The sequence below is a fragment of the Mixophyes fleayi genome, chromosome 12, assembly GCF_038048845.1.
Source record: "Mixophyes fleayi isolate aMixFle1 chromosome 12, aMixFle1.hap1, whole genome shotgun sequence".
NCBI lineage: Eukaryota > Metazoa > Chordata > Amphibia > Anura > Limnodynastidae > Mixophyes > Mixophyes fleayi.
The window spans coordinates 58193912-58221295 of NC_134413.1; positions in this window are offsets into that span (position 1 = coordinate 58193912).

Genomic DNA, 27384 nt, shown 5'->3' on the forward strand with positions numbered 1-27384 from the left:
ATATGCATATTGTATTCTTGCAAGATAATCATAAGTATACTACCTGTGAGTTGTTTTCTTAAAATAGAATCCTTCTCTCTTGTTCAATTTCTTTTTCTTTTCTCTCTCTTTCTCTGCTACTGAACGCTCATATTTATATATCCCTAGAACCCCCACTCCAAACCTGGCATTGCATGATTGCAATCTATGTAAAACTTACACAATACATGACTGCTTTTCAAGTGTCATAAAACCAATTGAGGTCCTTTTGTTCCCCAAGGTGACAAGCCAAGTCTTTGATGTGAATAAGTTTCAGTATAATAATTATTGTCCTAAGGATTTCACATGAAGTGAACAAACAGGGATAAACATGAGATGTCTGTATTGTTTCAATATAATTTGGCCTACATATTGTCTGAAGTTATTTAATCTCCGGTTTAAGTGAAGAGGCCGTAAATGAAGGATGTCTTTTCTTCACTGATGGTCTTTTGATATGTAAATAGCCCTTTGGCTAATTGATAAACCTGCCATTGTTTTATTCCCACACCTTCTAATTGTATAAACTGGGTTAATGGTCAATCTCAATTGTTAATTTACAATGACATAGTCTCTCTCAGCCTTTAATTCACTATGTGCACAAAACTATATCTTAACCTATCTATTTCTTACAATTATACATATATATATATATATATATATATATATATATATATATATATATATATATATATATACATATACACATACTCACACACACATATATATACGGATACATATCCTATCCTATACAATACAATACATTATCTATTCATTAAACTATCACCTACTCAATTGTATTTATTTATTAAACCAGCACGTTTCATTTTTATTTAAACAATTACCCTTACTATAACTATCTACTTCATTCCTTTATGAAACAATTCCCCATATGGTAACAGTCGCCCCCTTGTGGCCATGAGAGTTATTGGAGATGGCCACACATATTAAGATAGTAATTGTTTATATCTAGCGTCTGTCAATTTTTCTAACTTAATCCGTCCTTGTCTCATAAGACGCTTAAGCCATACCATCATTGACATTAAAATGATTAGCAAGATTGTTTGTGCGATCAACAAGCCCTTTAAACCAATCTCAAGCCAAGAGTTGGTCATGGTGATTTCAAAATCTCCATCATGTAACAGTTTATTTAATGTTATATCTGCCTTCTCAACCATGTTGTTGATTTGAACTATGTGTGTGTCTTTTCGATCTAAGAGTTTCTGTAAATTTAGGGTTAAAGGATCTATATGTATATTGAACATAGGTATATATTCTCCAAGGTTAGAGATATCTGGTTCACTATCTATATTTATGTCCTCTTCATAACTGGGAATTGGGGTGATAACAGTCTGACCAATGGTAGTGTACTCATGTGGAGTGAAACAGAAATTTGAGTTTGGCACTGGACACACCTTTTCTCCATACAGGAACTCCCCATAATTAGTAACTATGCAATACAGTCCATTCATGTTGTACGTGACCTTCACCACTGGAGTTCTCCATTTCGTTAATTGTACTGGACATGCAATGTCTTTGGCTACATAGCTCGATGAAGTATTTAGCTTTGCATTATATCCGGTTCCTCCTATCGCTGCACTGTGAATGTTGCTCAATTTATTTGTGTCCATAAACAAGGGGTTCGGCTTACTTGATTCCAGGCCACAGATTGGCGTCTCGATTTCAAAAACGTTACAGCGGCACAAGTATTGATTTCCCTTGACTGTACAGCACGCGGTGTGTGGCACTTTCCAGGTGTTATTGACTCGGACCATTAACTCTGGTATGTCCAACCGTTCTTTGTAGATGTCTTCTTCCAAATATCCAATTGAGTGGACTGTAGACAGTTTGTCAAAGAAAGACTTGCTTGGGTCGAACACAGGTAGAAAAATGGTAAAGGAAACATATAGGAGATCATTGACTGCACAGGGTTGCTGTTTGTTGTGGCAATGGGGTGAACCTCTATTAGGGTGAGGAGTCACAGTACCTAGATTCCTAATTGTGGAGATAGGCAGAGGTCTGCAGCAATCACTTGGGGTATTTTCCCCACTTCTCCTGTGGAATTGTGAACAATACCAATTGGTCAGATCCTTATCCCTTAAAATGTCAGGTATTTTACCAGATTATATGTCTCTAATTACATGTGTGATTGTATTGAGGACATGATTACCATATGCAGTGCATATTATCTCCTTACCTACACTATTTCGTTTGGCTTCTTTGTTGTTGAGTTCAATTATTTCATTTATCTTGGCTTGGGTCTCTGAAAACAATCTTGCTATATCATGCATATTATAAACAGTAAATTTTTCTTCACTGGTCAGACCCTCAATGCCCTGCAGGACAGGTTTCAAAACATATTGCCCCTCTTTCTGCTCAAAATTACCTATGTGCCTTCGGATTGTTTCCAAATCGGCTCTATTCCAAATTGACATCCCAGAACCAAATAGTCCAGGAATGGATCCAATGATCCCATCTAAACTTTGTAATTTCCTGGATCTAAAAATACCTTTTTGGGGAGGGGTAACCTGTCCTGTATATGGGTCTTGAGTTCTGGCCTGGTGGGAAACAATAATGTCTACCAATAAGGAAGCGTAAAATAAAGAAATATTGCTATTTACACAGTAACCAAATTCGGCCATATTCCATTTTGATAAGTTCAGGACTACTGGCACATGTATGTATTGTATATTGTTTATCAAAGAACCCAGAATTAAGGTGGCGGTAAGACCACTAGTGGGTCCTTCACTGGTTTCTGGGCATTCAACTTTCGCAGCAGTTGTCAATATTTTTCCTTTTGTTGTGATGGCACTTGGCGTAGTGGGGTCTTTTTCCTGGGACACATTTAGTGTGATATTTCCAGGAACATAGCTTCTCTGTATTATGGGTGGATTTCCATAGGTGGAAATGGGGATGCCAAACCCATATGCCCAGGTTCCTGTGTCTATAAGTTTTGCATTTCTAAGTAATAATGATTCATTTGGAAACACATGTATTCTGCCCTTGTAGTATGGAGAGTTTCCTGCGCTTCCATTATCCCAGGCTTTGCTTTTTCTCTCTGCTGGGCCCCACCAAGATACCTGTTGCCCAGTTGTGCCTTGAATTGACACTGGAAGTAAGATGGATTCTCCCTCTTTACACCATACTGTATTTGCTTCCACCTGAATTGAAATGTTGATTTCGCTGGAGCTCTGGATCTGGAGGTTCACCAATACAGTTAGAAACAGAATCGGGAGTCTCATTTTCCTATGAGAGGAGAGAAGAAGAAAAATTACTGAGTTGTCCCTCTCCTTTGTACAGTTTTATTTGATTGGCATGTACCCATTTGTCCTGCACTTTCTTTGAATCTTTGATTCTTATTTTGTATACTGAGGGGCTTAGTCTATCCACTATTGGGAATGGTCCTCTCCATTTCTTGCCTAGGCCATGTTCTATAGAGCGGAATTCTAAAATCATGACTTTCTCCCCTACTTCCCAACAATTTCCTCTTACTCCCTTGTCAAAGTGAGCTTTTGCTTTTTTCTGGGCTTTCCCTAACTGTTGTGCTGCAAACAGATGGACCTCTATGAGTGCTTTTTCTAGTTTTATGAGGTACTGATCCATTGACAGTCTATCAATAGTAGGGGTATGCAGATCTAGCCATAGATGTTCTGGCAATCTCATTTGTCTGCCTGTCATTAATTCAAATGGGGTCAATTGGGTTGCTGACGATGGTGTGGCCCTTATTAGCATTGCCACTAGGGGTAACAAATTGTCCCAATTCTTACCGTTTATGTCCACAAACTTTCTCAACATAGTTTTAATCTGTCTGTTGGCACGTTCAACTTGTCCTGAGGATTCAGGGTGATAAGGAATATGGAAACTTTGTTTTATTCCTAGCATTTTCAGGCATGTTTGCATCACGTTACCTGTGAAATGTGAACCCTGATCTGATTCAACTGATATTGGGAGACCCCACCGTGTGAATATCTGTTCAACCAAGATTCTTGCTGTGCTCAAAGCTGTGTTACTTTTAGTGGCGAAAATTTCTACCCATTTAGAAAACAGGTCAGTCACAACCAACACATATCTGTTATTTTTGGCTGTGACAGGCAAAGGGCCCTTGTAATCCATTTGTAGGGCATTCCAGGGTCCTTCCCTCCTTTGGATTCTAAGGGGAGCATTTATCTTCCTAGGTGCTGGATTAACTTGGGCACATACCACACAGTTGTCACAGTATTGCTGCACATCTTTTCCCATGTCTGGCCACCACCCTACTGCCTTTAGTCTCTGTTGTGTCTTTTCTACCCCTTGGTGTCCACCTGTGGGGAGGTCATGTACCACATATATCATTTCATGTCTGTACTCTTTTGGAACCACCCATGTTGTATCTTCCCCATTGTAGATAAGTATTTCCTTTTCATTGGTTAATGTTAGATTTTGTGTGTGTTTTGCCAATGTGTTTCCCTCTGTTAAATTCAACTCCTCATTCCTCAACTTTTGTATAATTTCTTTAATTTCAGGGTCCTGCATTTGGATCTCTGATATGTCTGGTGCCTTTATCACTTCTGTCTTTTTTGTCACTGCACATACAGGAGGGCACATTTCTGTTTCTGTTTTAGGTATTTGCCACAGCTCCCCCTCTTGTGCCCCTTGTTTGGCTAAAAGGTCAGACATTTCATTCTGCTCATGGTGTGGTGATGCATGTGAATGCCCTTTGACTTTACAGACCCAGGGGACATGGGCTAAGCTCTATGCCAAGGAGACTATGTACCGAATGAGATCTGCATATTTAAGAGGGCTTCCATCAGACGAAGTATACTGATGAGTGTGCCAAAAGGGCAGGAATTCAGTAAGGGCGTTACATACCCATGCTGAATCAGAGTACACCACAATTTCATTTTTGTGGTTTTGGAATAACTCAAGGGCATGTGCTACTGCTTCCAGCTCAGCATATTGTGCAGATTTTACATCACAAGAACGAAACACAGATTGTGGCGTCTGTTGGGGACTTATTATGTACAGACCAAAACCTGCACAGGGTGCGCCTTGTACATAAAAGCATGAGCCATCTGTAAAAATCTGGGTAGTTTGTGCAGGGGCTGTAGCCTCCTGTGGCATTGCTTTAAAAAAATGGTTTGAATGGTCAGTTGGAGGTAAGTCACATGTGTGTGGCAGTCCCTGGTATATTAACCCATATGCGCAAGGGGATGGACTGGTAGTGGCTTTTACAGTTATATCTCGATCCTGCAACAAGAGGGACCAATGTGCTAACCTGGCATTAGAGACATTTCCATCTTTGATTCTGTCCGTGAGAAGAAATCTTGTTGGTGTGTGAGTGGAATGTAAGATGATAGGGTTTAAACCTATCATATATGTGAACAGCTTTACTGCCCAGAAGGTGGCAAGAAGGTGTTTTTCACACACAGAGTACTTTAATTCCACAGGTGTCAGTAACTTTGATGCATATGCTATGGGCCTTTGTTGTGCATGCAGTTCTTGCGATAAAACTGCCGACATGGCTGTTTCTGTTGCTGCTGTCTCTAGGTGGAAGGGTAATTGAGGATTTGGATTGGCAAGGGCCGGGGCGCTAGCTAGTGCTTCCTTTAATGCTTCTACTGCTTTTGTGTGATTTGGGGTCCATTCCCATTTTACATCTTTTTTTTAGAAGAGAATAAAGAGGTGCAGATGTTTGTGCAAAATCAGGAATGAAAGCTCGAGAATAATTTACCAGTCCCAGAAAGGATCTCAGTGTAGGTATGCTGACAGGAAGAGGTAAATGAAGGATGGATTTTACCTTATCTGCCGAGATTGTTCTCCCATCAGATGTAACATTGATCCCCAGGAAGGAAACAGATTCACATAGAATTTGAGCTTTAGATGGGTTACACTTCAAACCTGCATCTTGGAGGAGGCCCAGGAGCTCTGCAAGTAGCCGAAGATGCTCGTCCTTTGTTTCTGTTGCCAATAAGAGGTCATCCACATACTGCAATAAATTCTTATGGGAAGAAAAGTCATTTAAAATGTCCCTCATTGTAGTATGGAAAAATGAGGGTAAATTATGAAAACCCTGTGGAGTGCATGTAAACGTATATTGTTTCCCGAGAAACGTGAAAGAAAATTTGTACTGACAATCTTCAGACAGGGGCAAAGACCAAAAACCATTTGAAATGTCTAAAACTGTGAACCATTTATGTTCTGGACTTAGCATTTTCAGAATGTCTGGTATTGATGCAACAGTGGGTGCGCAACTATGCGTAAGGCTGTTGAGTTTGCGATAATCGATTGTTAAGCACCAGGAACCATCCTGCTTACGGACCGGCCATATTGGTGCATTATTAGTGGATACGCATGGTCTGAGTACACCTTGCTCTAGCAGAGACTCAACTGTATCTTGAATGAAACTTATAGCCTCCTGTGGGAAATTGTACTGTTTCTGCGGGGGAGGGTCAGGACCAGTGACTTCAATTATTTTGTTCACCTTTCCACAGTCGTGTTTATGTTTAGCAAACGCATCCTGAAATTTTTCAAGTACAGGTAATACCAATTCTTTGTCAGGATGTCCAGCATTGACTTTTAGTACCTCATATTTTTCATCATTAGGTTTGACACTGGCAATTGCATGAGAATCTAGGATGATTACAACCTCAGATGTTTCATTAGGAGAACCTTGTAAAAGCAGGAGGTTAGTAAGGTCCAATATACACCCATTAGGAATCATAAAATCTGACCCTAACAAATTAGTTCCATTAGGCAATGAAGCTAAAGCAAATGTTTGTGTGGCTGATACATCTCCTATTTGTATTGGGAGAGGTTTTGATGCTGCTCCTGTGTCTAACAACATTGTGTACTGGTGGCCCCTTACCAGTGCTGAGACTTGAGGGCGCCCGCACCTGTCTAATGTGATGGGTGCAACTATCCTTGGGGCCTGTGATTGTCAATTTTCCTCTCTGCGTGTGTTAGTTTTCTGCACAAAACTTGCCTTTTCAAAATCTTTGTATTTCTCCTGTATGGCCTGTAACTGATGTCTCAGCTCTGTGTAAGTGGGACCCTGGGGTTTAACCTCTGTGTGCGGGGGACCCTGGTGTTTAAACTCTGTGTCCCTTCCTTTATACCCAAAATTTGGTGAGTAATCTGTGTGTCTGTTCCAGGCTCCATCACTTGAATGGCCTTGATATCCTCCTCCTCCACCTCTAAAACTGGGTCTGCCTCTGAATGCTCCCCCTCTCCTATATGAGCATGTATTACATCGTGGGTTAAAAGGTGCATTTACCTCTCCTGGAATGTGAGGCCCCTCAACTATCATTGGTTTACCTTCTTGCTGTAATGCTGCTACCCACTTTACAAAAAGTTTTTCACCTTTGTCTGCTGTTTTGCGTTGTTTGCTAGCTTGTAATGCCTGAAAAGACCTCTGCATTAACCCCATGATTTTCTCATAACTGTGTTTTGAGAGCTATATCAAGTGCTCACACTTAGCTTTAATTGTGTAATGTGAATTGTGCACTAGCAAATTTTTGAAATCTTTGCTATTCTTATTGCAATTTTTGCCGTTCCCTGTACTGTATGCTGCCCACAATCTATTTGCATATATTAATGGGTTCTCTTCACTTTGCTGTGTTATTTCATACGCTACCAGTGTGCCTACCACTGAAGGGTTTATTATCTTCTGGAGCTCCTCCACAGTTTCTTCATAAGTACCCCTGCCTTCCTTAATCATGTCTGGTAAAGCGCTCCAGGCAGCTAATGGAATTGTCAATTGCAATACCTTAACCTGATCAGTGAGGTTTCTAATTCCTAGAAGTTCACACCTCTGCTGGACATTCGCAGCATGGGATGTGATGTGTTCTCATGAACTAATTTTTCCAATCATGTCAGCCACTCCCATAAGTGTTTTTATTGGTTGTGCAGGGTGATTGGGTTTAGGGACCCTAGGGTGAACGGCCTCTCCCTCGCTATTGAATCCCAATAAGGTATTCCTACTCTCAGTACGGAATACTGATCTGTTAGGGGACTTGTGCATCTCTGTTTGTGCCTGTTCTTCATCACTACTGTCTGTGCCTATTAATATAGAACAGTCCCCGTTTTCTGCAAATTCCCCCATGTTATGGGCACCCTAAGAGTGGATTCAGTAGAATTCCTCTCTTCCCAATAGTTCTCTCTCTCCTCATAATTTGGGTCCCATTGTTCTTCCTCATATGCATAAACAGGAAATGGTGCATCAGCTGCAGCTCCTATCTTATTATTTGCAGCAAGATGACCTTTCAGGATAGATACCTCCTGCCTGAGCTGTATCTCCCTCTCCTTACATGGGACATGGTCAATTGATTTCCCTTTCATGCATTCTGTAAGCTGTCCCTGCATTACTTTATATGCACTTACTATCTCATCTCTCTTTGCTGTAACTTCTTTTAAAGCTCTCCTGCACTCTATGGCTTCTTTTTGAGTGTTTTTATTTTTATTCATCATTTCATCATGGGAGAGTTTACCCATGTCATTAAGTGTTGTTAAAGTTTTAATTTGAACATTTAGCTGTTCTAATTTTTCTTTGCTTTCTGTTTCTTTAAACTAGATTCTTCTTTACATTTTTGTAGGGTTTCTTTTAAATTGTCTAATTTTGTATTCATTGCCAAGCATGCTGCATACAGACCTGCAATGGCCATTCCTTTCTGTTTCCTACTATTTCTTTTTGATGATTTTATTTCATCATCAAATAATCCCTGGACATAGCCCCATGGGTTTTCTTTTAGTTTAGCATTGTCAGACGCCGTCCCTGCGCCTCCTCCTCGAGCAGGGACGGACGTCTGTCTGCAGAGCGCCCCGTTGCCAAGCAACGGGGACGCCTCTTCCGGCGACGAGGTGCGCAGGCGCGCCCGTCGCCATAGCAACGGAACGCGTTCTCCTGGTTCCTGTCGGCGGTCAGAACAGCTGACCGCCGATTCCCTGCCCACCAATGAGGAAGCTTCACTTCCTATTTAAAACCTGCTCTGACACCATTAGGGTGCCAGAGCAACTGGTTCCTTAGTCTCAGTGTCTCAGTGTCCCTGTATATTAACTACTGCTTCCATGTGTTTTGACCCGGCTTCCTGACCTCGCTTTCGGATTCTCCATTGTTCCCTCCTGATATTCTGGTTTGACCTCGGCCTGCTGACCATTCTCTGTCTTCTGATTCGGTACCTCATCTGCCCGGTTGGTTCCTGACCCTGCCTGTCTGACTACGTCTCTTCTCTATATCTCGCAAGTAGCTACCTGGGAGGGCCGCGACCTGCACGTCGTTGCCGCTAAGTCCAAACTTCCTTGCGGGGGTCCCTGGTGAACACCAGCAGGGTGTTAGACTCCGCGCCTCCTGGTGTAGTAGTGCCAATACTTGCAGGTACTAAGGTCACGTCCGTGACAGTTTGCTCTGGCCATGTCAACCGACTCATCTAATGAACCCTCTGCACGTGACCTTCTACTCCACTTGGCTCATAGGGTGGAGAAGCAAGAAGCAGAGCAGGCACAGTTACTTCACTGTATCCAAGGAGTCGCAACTCGTCTTGAGACCCTCCAGGTCTCCATGGCTTCTGCTCAAAATGTTCCCGTGACTACCGCGGCAGTCGCCGCCACCTCCTCCTCTCCTGCAGTGGTTTCCTCTACAGCCCTGAGACTCTCTCCACCGGACAAGTTTGATGGCGAGCCTAAAAGATGCAGAGGATTCCTTAATCAGTGTCTGATCCACTTCGAGTGTAGTCCTGCATCTTTTCCCTCTGAACGCATTAAGGTGGCGTTTAATATGTCCTTATTATCCGGACAGGCCCTTGCTTGGGCCTCCCCCCTGTGGGAGCGAGATGACCCTATGTTGTCCAACGTCACCACCTTCATTGAAACCTTCCGCAAGGTTTTTGATGAGCCCGGACGCATCTCCTCGGCTGCCTCCAGTCTCCTGAACCTCCGCCAGGGATCCCTGACCGTCGGGCAGTATGCTATACAATTCCGCACGCTGTCCTCTGAGCTCAGTTGGAATAACGAAGCCTTGGTAGCAACCTTTTGGCAAGGACTCTCAGACCGAGTTAAGGATGAGTTAACTTCCCGTGAGCTTCCCTCTGATTTGGATTCCCTGATTTCTTTATGCAATCGCATTGATCTACGTTTCCGTGAGCGGACTCTGGAACGTGCCACCTCCAGACGGTCCTCTACTCGCCTTGCTCCCATGTTTCAAAACCCGGTCCTTCCTGAAGAACCGATGCAAATCGGCCGTTCCCGGCTGTCCGCCGAGGAACGTCAACGTCGCTTCAAGCAAAACTTATGTTTGTATTGTGGAGATCCTGGTCATACCATCTCATCTTGTACCAAGAGACCGGGAAACGCCCCCTCCTAATCGGTGGAAGGGAGGCCGATTTAGGAGTTGGAATTATTACTCCCTACACCATTGCTAGTAACGACTGCCTCATGCCCATCTCCTTGCATACCTCTGTCGGCCCCTTTGAGACCTTAGCCTTTGTGGATTCCGGCTCTGCCGGAAATTTCATCTCTGCCACTCTGGCATCGCAACTCCAATTAACTACCATCAAATTGCCTCAGCCGTTATTCCTCACCGCGGTAGATGGGAATCGGATCTCCAACGGGTCTGTTTCTCACGCCTGCGCCCCAGTTCGGCTGACGGTAGGGGTGCTACATTCTGAAGTCATCGAGTTCCTGGTTCTTCCTCGTTCTGTCAACACCGTCATTCTAGGATTACCTTGGCTCAAGCTTCATTCACCCCAATTGGATTGGAATCGTGCGATGGTTACTTCTTGGGGCCCACAATGTTTTAAGTCCTGTTTGTCTGGTCTAAAACCCAGCCAGACCTCTCTTCCTTGTCTTCTGATATCTCCACACGTTGAACTGCCACTTCCATATATTGCTTATCAGGATGTGTTTTGCAAAGCTGCGGCCGAGGTCCTGCCCCCCCACCGGCCCTGGGACTGCTCCATCGAATTACTACCTGATAAACCTCTTCCTAAGGGCAGAATCTATCCCCTATCTCTCCCTGAGAATACTGCCATGACCACCTATATTTCTGAGAATCTTCAACGTGGCTTTATCAGGAAATCTTCCTCCCCCGCGGGTGCGGGATTTTTCTTCGTCAAGAAGAAAGACGGTTCCCTACGGCCGTGTATTGACCACCGGCGATTGAACGCCATCACTATAAAGAACAGATACCCGTTACCTCTCATCTCTGAGCTCTTTGATAGAATCGCAGGATCCAAGGTCTTTACTAAGCTAGACCTACGGGGGGCGTATAACCTCATTCGTATACGCTCAGGAGACGAGTGGAAAACTGCATTCTGCACTAAAGAAGGCCACTTCGAATACCTGGTCATGCCCTTCGGGTTGTGCAATGCCCCCGCTGTTTTCCAATCTTTTATTAATGAGATTTTCCAGGACCTTCTCTACATCTCCGTAGTAGCTTATCTGGATGACATCTTAATCTTTTCTTCAGACTTGACCAGCCATCGTGTTCATGTAAGTGAGGTCCTGTCTCGTCTACGAGCCAATAAGTTGTATTGTAAGCTGGAGAAATGTGTATTTGAGAAGCCACAGATTCCCTTCCTGGGCTACATCGTGTCAGGCTCCGGTCTACAGATGGATCCAGTCAAGCTATCTGCCATCCTCAAATGGCCTAGACCTATGGGTCTGAAAGCTACCCAGAGATTCATTGGCTTCGCCAACTATTACCGGCAGTTCATTCCACGATTTTCTTCTATCATCGCACCAATTACCGCTCTGACTAAGAAAACTGCTAATCCTCATGTTTGGGCCACGGAGGCCATCGACGCCTTCGAAGCACTCAAGAAAGCCTTTTCTTCCGCCTCTGTACTTGTTCAACCGGATCAAGATAAACCATTCCTGGTAGAAGTGGACGCATCTGCAGTAGGAGTCGGGGCAGTTCTTTCACAAGAATCCATTTCAGGGGGACTGCTGCCATGTGGGTTCTTTTCAAGGAGATTCACTTCCTCTGAATCTAACTACGGTATAGGGGACAAAGAGTTATTGGCGGTGAAGTCTGCGCTCGAAGAATGGCGCCATCTTCTGGAAGGGGCACGTCATCCTGTTACGGTATTCACCGACCACAAGAACCTCATCTATCTCTGGGATGCTCGGTGTCTCAACCCCCGGCAAGCCAGATGGTCCTCATTCTTCGCCCGCTTTAATCTCATTCTTACTTATCGTGCTGGCTATCTCAATTCCAAAGCTGATGCCCTCTCCCGCTCTTTCGATGTCTCCGATTCTTCACCCACTACTGTACCCCCACCAGTGTTTGAACCCTCCTGTATTGTAGCCATCACCCGTACTCCTCCTGTGGGCTGTTCCTTTCTAGTACCACATCTACGCTTAAAGGCGTTACGTTGGGCTCATGCCTCTAGATTTGCCGGTCATGCTGGTACTGAGAAGACTCTCTCGCTGTTATCACGACACTACTGGTGGCCAACGGCCCGTACGGATGTCCAAGAGTTTGTAGCCTCATGCTCTGTTTGTGCCCAGAACAAGATACCTAGACAATCCCCCGCTGGATTGTTACAACCTCTTCCGATTCCTGATCGCCCATGGTCCAGCATCTCGATGGATTTTATTACTGACTTGCCACCCAGCAGCGGCTTTGACACCATTTGGGTCACAGTAGACCGGTTCTCTAAAATGGCTCATTTCGTTCCTCTAAAAGGCCTTCCATCTGCATCCAAATTGGCACAAGTCTTCATCAAAGAAATCTTTCGTCTCCACGGGTGCCCTCTGGAAATAATATCTGACCGAGGTGTCCAGTTCGTGTCTCGCTTCTGGAGAGCCTTCTGCAAAGATATAGGTATTACCCTCAAGTTCTCCTCTGGATATCATCCCCAGACGAACGGCCAGACGGAGCGAGTAAACCAAGACCTGGAGGCGTTCCTTCGTTGTTTCTCATCTCTTAACCAATCCAATTGGAGTCTTCTGCTACCTTGGGCCGAGTTCACACACAACAATCATGTCCATTGTTCTTCGGGGTTTTCGCCCTTCTTCATTGTGTATGGGACGCATCCTACCCTCCCCACGTTCTCTTCCACCTCCTCCACGGTTCCTGCCGCCCATGCCATGACTCAAGATATGGCTAAATTATGGGCTACCACCAAAGAGAACCTCCTGAAATCCGGACGGCATTATAAATCTTCTGCCGATCAGCATAGAAGAGTTGTACCAGCTCTCCAAGTGGGGGACAAAGTGTGGCTGTCCACCAGGAATCTAAAATTACGGGTTCCTTCCATGAAACTGGCACCTCGTTTCATTGGTCCTTTCCCAGTAACTCAAGTAATTAATCCAGTTACGGTTCGACTCCAACTTCCTCCACAGATGAAGATTCATAACACCTTCCATATTTCCCTCCTCAAACCACTGGTCCTAAACAAATTTGTTCATACCTCCACTGTCCCTCAGGCCATTTCCACTACTACGGGCAATGAATATGAGATTAGCCAAATTCTTGCTGAACGCAACGTCCGAGGTCGGTTCCAATACCTCGTACACTGGAAAGGCTTCGGCCTAGAGGAGAGATCTTGGGTCTTTAAAGAAGATTTGCATGCCCCTAGGCTACTGGCAGACTTCCTGAAACATCGTTCTGTACCCAGTGATTCCCCCAATTGTAAGGAGAGGGGTACTGTCAGACGCCGTCCCTGCGCCTCCTCCTCGAGCAGGGACGGACGTCTGTCTGCAGAGCGCCCCGTTGCCAAGCAACGGGGACGCCTCTTCCGGCGACGAGGTGCGCAGGCGCGCCCGTCGCCATAGCAACGGGACGCGTTCTCCTGGTTCCTGTCGGCGGTCAGAACAGCTGACCGCCGATTCCCTGCCCACCAATGAGGAAGCTTCACTTCCTATTTAAAACCTGCTCTGACACCATTAGGGTGCCAGAGCAACTGGTTCCTTAGTCTCAGTGTCTCAGTGTCCCTGTATATTAACTACTGCTTCCCTGTGTTTTGACCCGGCTTCCTGACCTCGCTTTCGGATTCTCCATTGTTCCCTCCTGATATTCTGGTTTGACCTCGGCCTGCTGACCATTCTCTGTCTTCTGATTCGGTACCTCATCTGCCCGGTTGGTTCCTGACCCTGCCTGTCTGACTACGTCTCTTCTCTATATCTCGCAAGTAGCTACCTGGGAGGGCCGCGACCTGCACGTCGTTGCCGCTAAGTCCAAACTTCCTTGCGGGGGTCCCTGGTGAACACCAGCGGCGTGTTAGACTCCGCGCCTCCTGGTGTAGTAGTGCCAATACTTGCAGGTACTAAGGTCACGTCCGTGACAAGCATCACAAGCGAAGTCTGTACACTTTTGCTTTGTGATGTATGTAAATACAAAACTGTCTATATTTGACATCGTAGCCATTTTACGGTTTTATTCCCTTTCTTTATGTGTATTCTATCCCTTAAGAATCACAAAATGTTAAATATTTGGGAATTTGTATTTTCTATACTTCTACGTGTGATATCCTCTCCAATCCGTTCGCTAGCTCTGATAAGTTCCTCTAATATCCACGTTTCTTATTCTAGGCCTTTTTCAAAAATTTCAAATAAACTTTCAATCATATTCCACAGTGATCTTATAACTTACCAGCTGGCCTACGGCCGTTATGCTGAGTTTAAAATGTCCCTATCATTGAAACAGATACTGAAAATTTCACGTCCCATCTGGGGTGCCAATTTGTAACTGAGACTGGAATCAATATATATCTTTCTCTCTTATTATTAAATTTTACATATAAGTATTCAAATATATATATACATATATCTATGTCTATATATATATATATATATATATATATATATATATATATATATATATATATATCATATAGATATCTGCAAATATATCATATCAGACTTGCAATTGGTTAGCTCATAAAAATGCCAAAATTACTTCTAGTCCAATCACATATATTATAATTACATTTATCACGTATGTGCATATGACTGGCTCATGTATTTCTAACAGGGAATATCTATATTGCTACAGTCCAAGAAATATATCTATGCAATAATAAATATACTATAAACACAGATATATTAACTTGGCTCATCTGACTATGCGGAAAGTCCAACCTTGTCAAGCTGACATAAACATATATTTACATGCAGTTTTGATATATTAGTGATTCCAAATAAATAAGTTCGACGTGAAAACTCAGCTCTATTTCAACAATTATTTAATATTCAAATGATACAAGTTATAAGATAACAATACACCATGGTATAAGATTTCTAATTATATACGCTTCCTTATCTAACTATAGAGTAAACAAATATAAAAACATGACATACTTTTACAAACATTAACAATTCATATGCATATTGTATTCTTGCAAGATAATCATAAGTATACTACCTGTGAGTTGTTTTCTTAAAATAGGATCCTTCTCTCTTGTTCAACTTCTTTTTCTTTTCTCTCTCTTTCTCTATTACTGAACGCTCATATTTATATATCCCTAGAACCCCCACTCCAAACCTGGCATTGCATGATTGCAATCTATGTAAAACTTACACAATACATGACTGCTTTTCAAGTGTCATAAAACCAATTCAGGTCCTTTTGTTCCCCAAGGTGACAAGCCAAGTCTTTGATGTGAATAAGTTTCAGTATAATTGTCACGGGCACTAGGAGTTTATACCCGAGTTTCACCTGATGTTATAACTGACAGAGGGACGGTGTTGACCATGGACCTCAGGGCAGTTAGGTGAATGATTGGAATGATGATAACAGCAGGAAAGTAGAGAATGTCTTATGAAGTCAATGACTTGCAGCTGTTGATGGTGGAAGGTCAACGACTTGGAACTGTAGAGAAGAAGCGATATAGCTTCAGACGAGATGAGAGGACGTGAGTAGGTGAAGGTAGCTCGTGGAGGAGTCAGTGGTCTGCGTACAGCAAGTTGTACCACTGTAGTGATGATGAGGTTGTCCTGGTGCAGGTAGGTAGTAGGGTAGTCGTTGGTCTGCGTATAGCAAGTTGTACCACCGCTGTGATGGGAAGAGTTGTACTGGTGCAGGTAGGTAGCGGGGTAGTCGGTGGTCTGCGTATAGTAAGTTGTACCACCGCTGTGATGAGGAATGTCCAGGTGTAGGTAGGTAGCAGGAGAGTCAGTGGTCTGCGTATAGCAAGTTGTTAAAGGGACCTGCGCATGCGCAGTGCGACAGGATGGCGGACGGCTGCGGTTCAACACAGGTGTAAGCGGGAAAGATGGAGAACCACGTACCAGAGTGGAGGCACTCACACTCCGGTGAGTGTCAATAATAATTATTGTCCTAAGGATTTCACATGAAGTGAACAAACAGAGATAAACATGAGATGTCTGTATTAGTTCAATATAATTTGGCCTACATATTGTTTGAAGTTATTTAATCTCCGGCTTAAGTGAAGAGGCCGTAAATGAAGGATGTCTTTTCTTCACTGATGGTCCTTTGATATGTAAATAGCCCTTTAGCTAATTGATAAACCTGCCATTGTTTTATTCCCACACCTTCTAATTGTATAAACTGGGTTAATGGTCAATCTCAATTGTTAATTTACAATGACATAGTCTCTCTCAGCCTTTAATGTGCACTATGTGCACAAAACTATATCTTAACCTATCTATTTCTTACAATTATATATATATATATATATATATATATATATATATATATATATACACATACTAACACACACATATATATACGGATACATATCCTATCCTATACAATACAATACATTATCTATTCATTAAACTATCACCTACTCAATTGTATTTATTTATTAAACCAGCACGTTTCATTTTTATTTAAACAATTACCCTTACTATAACTATCTACTTCATTCCTTTATGAAACAATTCCCCATATGGTAACATGTGTTTATTGGTCAAAATACAAATAAATAGTACTAACCAAATAATGCTGAAATCGCACAGGAATATCTGAGATGAAGAGAGATTCGGAGTAGCTATGTGAAGTCCGAGAGCACAGGAGAAGCAGAGACAAACCAAAGAGGAAGGCAATAAAATAACAATGACCAGCACAGGAGAGGAAGAGAGGCAGGTATAAACAGGGAACACCCAGGTGCAGGAGATAATTGGTGCAACAGGTTAACGCCTAGTGAAGAAAAGGAAAGCACAGTAGCAGCACCTCTGGCATTGCATGCTGCTTGTATTGGCAGCTCTTGGAGGCAGGAACTGCCAATACAAGCAGCATGCAATGGAAAAGGCTGCAGGCAGATCTTGACAGAAAGTTTATAATAGTATTGTCAATAAGATTTACGGGTTTCCATTGAAGTTATGTACCATATAGGGTTGATTATTGAGATCTGGGGTGGAGGATATTTTCTTAAGAATTAAGCTGTTTAGAATCTAATGTGCATAATGAACCTGTCTCCCAAATGACCCTGTGCATGATCAGAAGTGCAGAGGGGATCAACAATGTCAGACCCTCCAACAGATTTTACTGAGTTTGAATTATTATATACTTTAGCAATGCTGCTACATTAATAAATAATTGTTATAATTATTAAATAATTATAGTGCATTGCCAGGTCTGTCTTATCTCTGAGCCTCATAGTGTGTTGGCCTGATCTGTTTTTTTATACTTAGAATCTGGTTTATAGGTGTTGGGATGAGCATTTCATTTTCTGTGTCAACCCATCTCTTTTGATTAGTTGGGATGCCAGGAAATATTTTTGGAATACATGGAAGCGCAAGTCTCCTGTAGTTATTGGTATTGTCAGTATTTTATGTTTCATTCTTGATTGTTTTGCTCACCCTATATAAATTGATTACATATAGAAACTTTTTGAGATTTGTGTCAGGAACCTTAATAGGTAGTGTTTGAAATAGGAAGAGAAAGTGTGGTAGAATATTCATTTCAGATTCAAGATATGCATAATAATGACCATTGAGACCGATGTTTTTTTTAAAGAGGTAATGAGTGCAGGATAGTATGCATCATATAGATATTTATAATATTTTATTTTTGATGATCTCTATTGTAAATTCTAGTTAAATTAAAGGAGTTTTTGGAGGGATTATGGTATAACATTATAATGAATTTAAACAACTTACCCTTGAGTCCAAGTTTTTGTAGAGATTGTAGCATAAAGATCATGATACCCTACTGAAAGATGGAAAAGGCTAGGATCAAAAAGGGATATTTTGTGATTAATTGGGTTAATTGTTTTCCTTGTATTATCCAAAGCTTGTCTTTGTAGGATGAAACTAACATGGTTTGGATTGATAAGGGTTGCTAGTATAGGTTAGCTAAGAGGTGGGTTTATAATTAAAACAAATAGTTGGATCTTTAACAGGTTTCAGAATAACTTATTTTGGCTTTAATAGTTTCTGCGTGAAATGTTTCCCAGTTCAAAATTTTATTATAGAGTTTGTTCAATTGGGGCAGAAGGATTTTAACAAATGTTTTGTAGTGTGCCATTGTAAATCCATCGGAACCTGAGTTGTTGGGTTGAACTTTTAGTTTTAGATGGCATGTTGAAAGGGCAATAGTTATTATTCCTTCTGACATCTTTTTCTAGGGTTGGCTGAATCCAAATATGGCATATATACCAACATCTGTTTCTGTTGGTACTTGCTAGTGTGGCCTGTTAGATTGTAGTGACTCATGGTAGTTTTACCTGGGTCATAGTGCAGGTAACCTTTTCTTATAAATTACTTTCTTATAAATTTTTCTTATAAATATTACTCTTATAAGTAATTCTGTGAAGCACTGAGTTCTTGCAACGTGTTACCTAATAGAGGGCTTGATTTATTAAACAAAGTAAAGTAAAGCAAAAAAATGAGTAACTTTGCACCTTGGCAAAGCCATGTTGCATTGGAGGGGGAGGTGAATTTAAAATGTGGGAAAAGATTTATAGCTGGGGAAAGGCATGTCCTATAATAACTTTAAATTTCAGTGTAAAAATAAAGCTATCAAGTATTTGTGTGCTACATGAAAAAAACGCCAGTATTTTCCTTATGTGCAAAATAATAAACTCATATGCACCCCTTGCATTGTAACATGGTTTTGTCCAGGAGAAAACTTCTTTCATTTTTTTGCCTTACTTTCCTTAATAAATCAGATCCAGGGTGTCTAATTTGTTTGATTTATCATAAAACATTATTTAGTCAGCATTCAGTCAAGTTTTTTTGTTCTCGGATACAAAAACATTCAGTTCTCATGTAGCTTTAAGTTGATAAGCTTCTTATAAAAGCCTATTTTATGGTCTTTATCTAGCTTCTTTATCTGTAATGCTAAGGCATTGATCTTCTTGAGTTGTTCTTTTCTGAGATAAAAGGATTAACTAATGATCTTGCCCCATATTGTTGCTTTATGTTTTTCCAGTGTTGTTGTCATGGAGACTTTTGAAGTGAAATTGTTCTGAAAATATTCAATTAGGTTAGCTGACATAGTTACTGTGTATTGTGGTATTTTCAAGAAAGTTTCAACTGTTATCAAGGAAGGATATGAGCCCTTTTGAACAGGTCCCTATTTTCCTTTTTAATACAAGGTAAATATAGATGCTACAGCTTGGCATTGCAGGATAATGGGCAGCATGGTGGCTTAGTGGTTAGCACTTCTGCCTCACAGTACTGGGTTCATGAGTTCGATTCCTGACCATGGCCATATCTGTTATCTGTGTGGAGTTTGTATGTTCTCCCCGTGTTTGCGTGGGTTTCCTCCCACAATCCAAAAACATACTAGTAGGTTAATTGGCTGCTGTCAAATTGACCCTAGTCTGTGTGTGTGTGTGTGTGTGTGTGTGTGTGTTGGTGTATTTAGACTTTAAGCTATATTGGGGCAGGGACTGATGTGAGTGCGTTCTCTGTACAGAGCTGCGGGATTAGTGGCGCTATTTAATATATGTGTATAGGCAACCTGATACACTTTATGGGCCAAATGGGCAGCCCTCCAACCTTCAAAAGGGCAGCATATTAACCTTAATCTCAGTAATAAATTAAATCATTACATTTAATGAAAGACAGAGACACCTATCTGTATTAACATGTCAGCATGCATGTTAAACAACTGTTACAAGTAGAAATGCTCTGGCTCAGTTTCCCGAATGGAGGAGAGCTTCATTGCTCCATTGCTAATTGTCATTGCTGAAATAAAAATACTAGGGTTGGCAGGCTTGGTTTTCTGATTTTGCAGTCAAATTGTACGGTGTTATATAGGTTACACACAAAGAGGAGAGCTCCATTGCTCCATTGCTAATTGTCATTGCTGAAATAGAAATACTAGGGCTGGCAGGCTTGGTCTTCTGAATTTGCAGTCAAACTGTACGGTGTTATCAAAATGGATTCACAGCAGTACACAGAAGAGTAGGAGCACCAAGCAGCTGCTGGCACCAGTCATGATGATAGTAATCCCTCTACATCATCTGGTAAAGCCTATGCATAGTGTTTGTAAGTCAGAGAAGCAAAAATGTAAAAAATCACCTTGGTCAAGAAAAAAGACCTGTAATCCAGGCAAAGTTATCTGCAGAAAAAAATAAAATTGCCAACATTCTACACACACAGTGGCAAGGAAAGAATGAGGCCTTCGCCTTTCTCTATAAGTGCTAGTTCTGCAACTGTCACTGAGGCATCTTCTTGTAAGGTCAGTTGTGACCAAGCAAGACCTTGTCATTCAGACTCCAAAAGTGGTGCCCAAGTACTTTTACATGTAAAAGCCGAGCTGGAAGAAAACACTACGGCATTAGAGGAAAATGTATGTTCAGATTCAGAAATGACACAAATCCCTGAGGAGAATCTATCCACGAGTTCTATGTGTAATCCTGACCTTTCTGATAGTGTACCCATAAAAAAGGCCCCTTTCAGTATTTCTGCAGATGTGTGCATGAACAGCCCAAGTGTAGCTGGTGATACACAAATTTGTAAAGCCACAGTAATGTAAGCATAGATGTCTAAATAGACGTGTATATGTATTACCTTCCATTTTGCTGCTGTTTCATCAGTATTGCACAAAGTGTTTGTAATCTGCACTTTATGTCAAAGGTACCTAACTATATTATAATTTTTTTGGAATTGGGGTTGATTCGAAGCTCAGTGATGAACTTGTTTTTTGCTGTGAATTACAATGGCTTTTTTTTTAGTGCATTGTCTGGCACCCTGGATTGGTCTGGGTCTGAAAGGGAAAGTTGGGAAAATATGATAAATTAGTTTATTTATAAAGTTTATCTCTGTCTCAAACATACATAGAGGCATACAGATAATGTTAGTTTGTAATGTGAAATATCCAATACCACATATGGACCATCATTGGCCTAATAAACACACCTGTACACCACTTTCATAAGGACTTGACTTTGGAGGTTTATATATTATAACTCACTATTTTATAGCAAGCCTTGAACTTTGACTAATGTAGGTTATTACAAGCTATATTGCTTTGTAATGGGCTAGATATAACAGTAATCATATCTTGTAAAAAAAAAATAAACATTTATTAATTGGGATCTTACGCCTAACAATTTCTCACCTTAATTCAGAGAGGAACTCTGGTTGCCTCCTCCTTAGATCGCTCCACCAATGCTGGAGCTGCACTATCCTGTTTCTGCGGCCGAATTGTTGCTGCAGACACAGCTTCACATCCCTATAGGCAGCATTTTTCTCTTCATTGGATATATACCGAGCTTACGGGAAAAAAGCAACGGTCCATCGTGTGACATGAGTAAACATTGCTGTCCTAATGTTTGTCAGTGAATGAGACTTTTCAACACTCTCCTCACTGATTGGCTTTCAGGCCACGTGAGCATAGGCACATCTGTTGCGGATCCCTTTCATACCATATCTAAAATGTCTGTCAATCAATCTCAATAATCATCCATATCCAAGCAGTTAGGGGTGTGACAATGCCTAGCCGTTCACACACAGGCAATCGCAGGAGAACTCGCATGCATACCCTATATGGAGAGGCAATAATTCAACCCTGCCATTTTGTGATTTTTTTTTTTAGCTCAGCAGAGTTAAGAGGTGCTATATTTAGAGAAAATCCCAGTCGTTTGCTTCATTCTGCCCTCCATTGTAATGTATTGGTAAGTATAATGACATATGTGGGACAGTGTATATGCCATGAAATGCTTTTTAGTCATGGCTGTCTTTTTCCCCTATTTAGAATCCGACAGTTTCACTTCAAATAATCCAAAATCAATTGCTTCAGTTTGCCTTCCATTGTAATCTATTGGTCAGTACAAGGACACATGTGGGACAGTGTATAGGCCATTAAATACTTTTTACTAATGACTACCTTTTTCCCCTGTTTAGATTCATGGCTGAGCCACAGCAACTGGGCCCAAGCCACGGCACTGGCTCCTCCACATCGGGCTCAAAGCAGAGGCAGCCCAATTTCTCCCCTCAAGAGATTGAAGTACTGGAACATCTGGAGAAGGAGAGGCTGCAGACAGCTCTCCATCCCAGCAAAAATGTACATCTGGGAGGAGATCACTGTGCCGGACAAAACCATGGCTCTAATTCAACAGTGACTGAGGTTAAATTACGGTTGGCGTTTTTTTTTATTTATATATTGTGGCAAAGAGGGATATTTTCCACAGTTCCCTGTAAGGGAACAGGTAGGAACACAGTTAGTCTGCAGCAGCAGGTTGCAGACAGGGTTAAGTTTTCCTTAGGCTCCCCTTTGAGCTCACACACAGGTGTTCAGGGGCGGATTGGTCATAGGCACTACCGGAAATTTTACCGGAAGGCCGATGACCTGAGGCCCCCCGTGTGCCGCCTGACGTTTTTGTTTTTTTTAAACAAGAAGGATGGCTGGCCCCTTTCCCCGGGACCAGCCACCTTCTTTCTAGTGGCCGCGGATCTGTCCCTCCCTCTCCCTCTGCGTGGCCTATCCTGTAACAGCTAAGTATCACATGGGACGTGCACCATGTGACAGGTGCCGTCCCATCTGAGCAGAGCAGAAAGCGCGGCTGGAAGCGGATGACAGGTTAGTCTGAAGTGAGAAGGGGGGCGCTGATAACAGGTGTGTGTGTGTGTGTGTGTGAAGGGGGGCTAATGTCAGTACAGTGTGTGTAAAGTGGGGGCGCTGATGTCAGTAGTGTGTGTGTGAAGGGGGGCTAATGTCAGTACAGTGTGTGTGAAGGGGGGGGCTGATGTCAGTACAGTGTGTGTGAAGGGGGGCTAATGTCAGTATAGTGTGTGTGAAGGGGGGCTAATGTCAGTACAGTGTGTGTGAAGGGCGGGGGGCTGATGTCAGTACAGTGTGTGTGAAGGGGGGGCTGATGTCAGTACAGTGTGTGTGAAGGGGGGGCTGATGTCAGTAGTGTGTGTGTGAAGGGGGGCTGATGTCAGTACAGTGTGTGTGAAGGGGGGCTGATGTCAGTACAGTGTGTGTGAAGGGCGGGGGGCTGATGTCAGTACGGTGTGTGTGAAGGGGGGGCTGATGTCAGTACAGTGTGTGTGAAGGGGGGGCTGATGTCAGTACAGTGTGTGTGAAGTGGGGGCGCTGATGTCAGTAGTGTGTGTGTGAAGGGGGGCTGATGTCAGTACAGTGTGTGTGAAGGGGGGCTGATGTCAGTACAGTGTGTGTGAAGTGGGGGCGCTGATGTCAGTAGTGTGTGTGTGAAGGGGGGCGCTGATGTCAGTACAGTGTGTGTGAAGGGGGGCGCTGATGTCAGTACAGTGTGTGTGAAGTGGGGGCGCTGATGTCAGTACAGTGTGTGTGAAGTGGGGGCTGATGTCAGTACAGTGTGTGTGAAGTGGGGGCTGATGTCAGTACAGTGTGTGTGAAGTGGGGGCGCTGATGTCAGTACAGTGTGTGTGAAGTGGGGGCTGATGATAGTACAGTGTGTGTTAAGTGGGGGTGCTGATGTCAGTAGTGTGTGTGTGTGAAGGGGGGCTGATGTCAGTACAGTGTGTGTGAAGGGGGGGCTGATGTCAGTACAGTGTGTGTGAAGGGGGGCGCTGATGTCAGTACAGTGTGTGTGTGTGTGTGTGTGTGTGTGAAGGGGGGGCTGATGTCAGTACAGTGTGTGTGAAGTGGGGACGCTAATGTCAGTGTTGTATGTGTGTGAGGGGGGGCTGATGTCAGTGTTGTGTGTGTGAGGGGGGGGCTGATGTCAGTGTTGTGTGTGTGTGAAGTGGGGGCTGATGTCAGTGTTGTGTGTGTGTGTGAAGGGGGGGCTGATGTCAGTGCTGTGTGTGATGACAAGGGGGCGTGTGGCAATGTAATGTGGGTGTGAGGTAGGTGGTGGCTAATAGGTGCTATTTTGTTTGTGGGGTGATGGGGTAATGTAATTTAATAGTGGGGCCTATTAATTTAAAATGGGGTGGTTTGGGGGCTATTAATTGAATGTGGGGGTGAGTTTGGGGACAATGAGGTCTATTTATTAAATTTGAATATGAATTATTTAATGCCAGGATAGTTGTGAGAAATGGATATATTTATTAAATGTAAATGCTATTAATTTATTGCTGGGGCTCTTGGAAGGAGGTTTATTTAATCAATGTGAATGCTAGTATTTTAATGTTGGGGTTGGAGGGAGGCCTTATCATTATATGTGAGTTATTTTGATTTAACACCAGAGCTCCTTAGAGTTTTCTAAATTTCATGTACCCATTTTCTTTTCTAGATAGGGCCCCCATCATTTCAGGATCCAGACAAGCGGGAAACTGAGCAAGAAACACCAGAAACCACAGGTAGGGAAAGCAGCAAGAACAGGTAAGAGAGAGCAGGACAGTCTGCTAACTGTATTTTTCTATATTGGCAGTTCCTTTGCACCCTGTTATTAAATAAACACAAATATGTACAGTCATGGCCAAATGTTTTGAGAATGACACAAGTATTGGTTTTCACAAAGTTTTAGACCTTTTTGTCAGATATTGCTATGGTATACTGAAATAAAATTACAAGCATTTCATAAGTGTCAATGGCTTTTATTGACCATGTCATTAACTTTATGCAAAGAGTTAATATTTGCAGTGTTGACCCTTCTTTTTGAAGACCTCTGCAATTTGCCCTGGCATGCTGTCAAACAACTTCTGGGCCACATACTGACTGATGGCTGCCCATTCTTGCCTAATCAATGCTTGGAGTTTGTCAGAATTTGTGGGTTTTTGTTTGTCTACCTGCCTCTTGAGGATTGACCACAAGCTCTCAATGGGATGAAGGTCTGGGGAGTGTCCTGGCCATGGACCCAAAATTTTGATGTTTTGATCCCTGAGCCACTTAGTTATTACTTTTGCCTTATGGTAAGGTGTCCATCATGCTGGAAAAGGCATTGTTCACCACCAAACTGTTCTTGGATGTTTGGGAGAAGTTGCTCTTGGAGGATGTTTTGGTACCATTCTTTATTCATGGCTGTGTTCTTAGGCAAAATTGTGAGTGAGTCCACTCCCTTGGCTGAGAAGCACCCCACACATGAATGGTCTCAGGATGCTTTACTGTTGGCATGACACAGGACTGATGGTAGTCCTCACCCTTTTCTTCTCTGGACAAGCATTTTTCCAGGTGCCCCAAACAATCTGAAAGGGGATTCATCAGAGAAAATTACTTTACCCCAGTCCTCAGCAGTCCATTCCTTGTACATTTTGCAGAATATCATTCTATCCCTGATGTTTTTACTGAAGAGAAGTGGCTTCTTTGCTGGCCTTCTTGACATCAGGACTTCCTCCAAAAATCTTCACCTCACTGTGTGTGCACTCACACCTGCCTGCTGCCAATACTGAGAAAGCTATGCACTGGTGGTGCCTCGATCCTGCATTCTGGGGTATATGCAAATTGCCATCATAAAAACTGAGACTTTGTGAAAATAATATTTGTGTCATTCTCAAATTTTGGCCATGACTATATATTGTGATGCCATTTTCTGTTACTGGTTTACTACTGCTAAATTTAGTTGCTCATATTGTCCTACTTACTATGTATTAGTCAAAGTGGTACCCATCACTCGTACACAGAGAAGGCAGCCATTATGTGGGTGAACCAATAATCATACCACCCAACTGTCCCGATTTTAGCGGGACAGTCCTGATTTAGGGTTCTGTCCTGTCCAGGGACATGTTTGTCCCATGGGTGGGAATGTTGGATGAAGGGTGCTATGTAAAGGGGAGTCTAGCACTTTACAGGCCTCTGGTGGCATAGTTGACTTTGTAATAACCCCGTCTCCTTTTGTGCTTGCACCGCCTACAGTTGGTAGGCTCCCGCCCACATGAGGCCACTTCCAGAAATTTTTCCAGGGCCACTTTAAGTTCCCAATCCACCCCTGCAGGTGTTCCACATGGGTGTGATTGGTTTGCTGTAATTTGTTTGTAGTGCTGGGGTTGGAGGATAAAGGCACTGTCTGTATGTGTGGGTGGCACCACCAATGCCAGTAAGTGGCTGGCGAGTAGACAGGGATGTAATGTTTAGCCAGATGTAGGTGGTGGGGATTTTCGTGTACTGCTACTGGATATGATTGCTGTACCAGTATTGGAGCTGTTTTACCATCCTGACAACTGCTAATAAACAGCTACCTGTGCCCCATTCCAGTGAATGGTGTACTTTCTCACAATATATATATATATATATTGTGACAAGAGCCCGCTACTGCAGAAGCACACGCGAACAACTTCTTCCTTTTTATGTAGTTTTATTGTCAGGATGGTAAATGTTTTGACACCGTACAGATTTCACAGCAATACTTAGAGACCCTAAACGCTAGCTAGACATAGCTCCGCTCTCTCTCAAGATCAGCCAGCTTCCCCAGCGTTGATCTCCCTGAACAAATGAAACAAACAAGCTTTTATACATGAAGCTCCTCCCCCAGCCTTAGCTTGATGGACAGGTGACACACCCACCATCTCTTTAAAAGAAAACACCAATCACTGGCTCTGTTTGCACAACCAGACATGCCCTGTCTGTTTGCTGAGAGGAAGGATTTCAGATCATGTAAGTTTAACCAAATTTAAACTATTGCTTTTCATACATAAGTCTTCACTCTAGGTGCATTACTGCACAAATGTTTTACTCTACTTCCCTGCTTTCTCTGCATATTGCCAGCTAAATGCCTCCTTTTGTTACATATCCCTCCCCCTAGCGTCTCGAAGTAGGGGGACGCGGACTTCGCGAGGAGCGCATATTTTCGTGATAATGCATCTGCATTCTTGTGCAGAATCCCAGGTCTATGTTCTACTGAGAACTTGAAAGGTTGTAGTGCCAAGAACCAGCGGGTTACCTTGGCATTTACCTCCCGGTTGTTCTGCATCCATCTTAATGGTGCATGGTCTGTTATTAGGGTGAACTCTCTGCCTAGGAGATAATAGCGCAGAGCTTCTGTAGCCCATTTTATGGCGAGACATTCTTTCTCCACAGTGGCATATTTTTGTTCCCTTGGAAGCAACTTACGACTTAGGTACAGGACAGGATTTTCTACTCCATTCTTCTCCTGTGACAAGACTGCACCT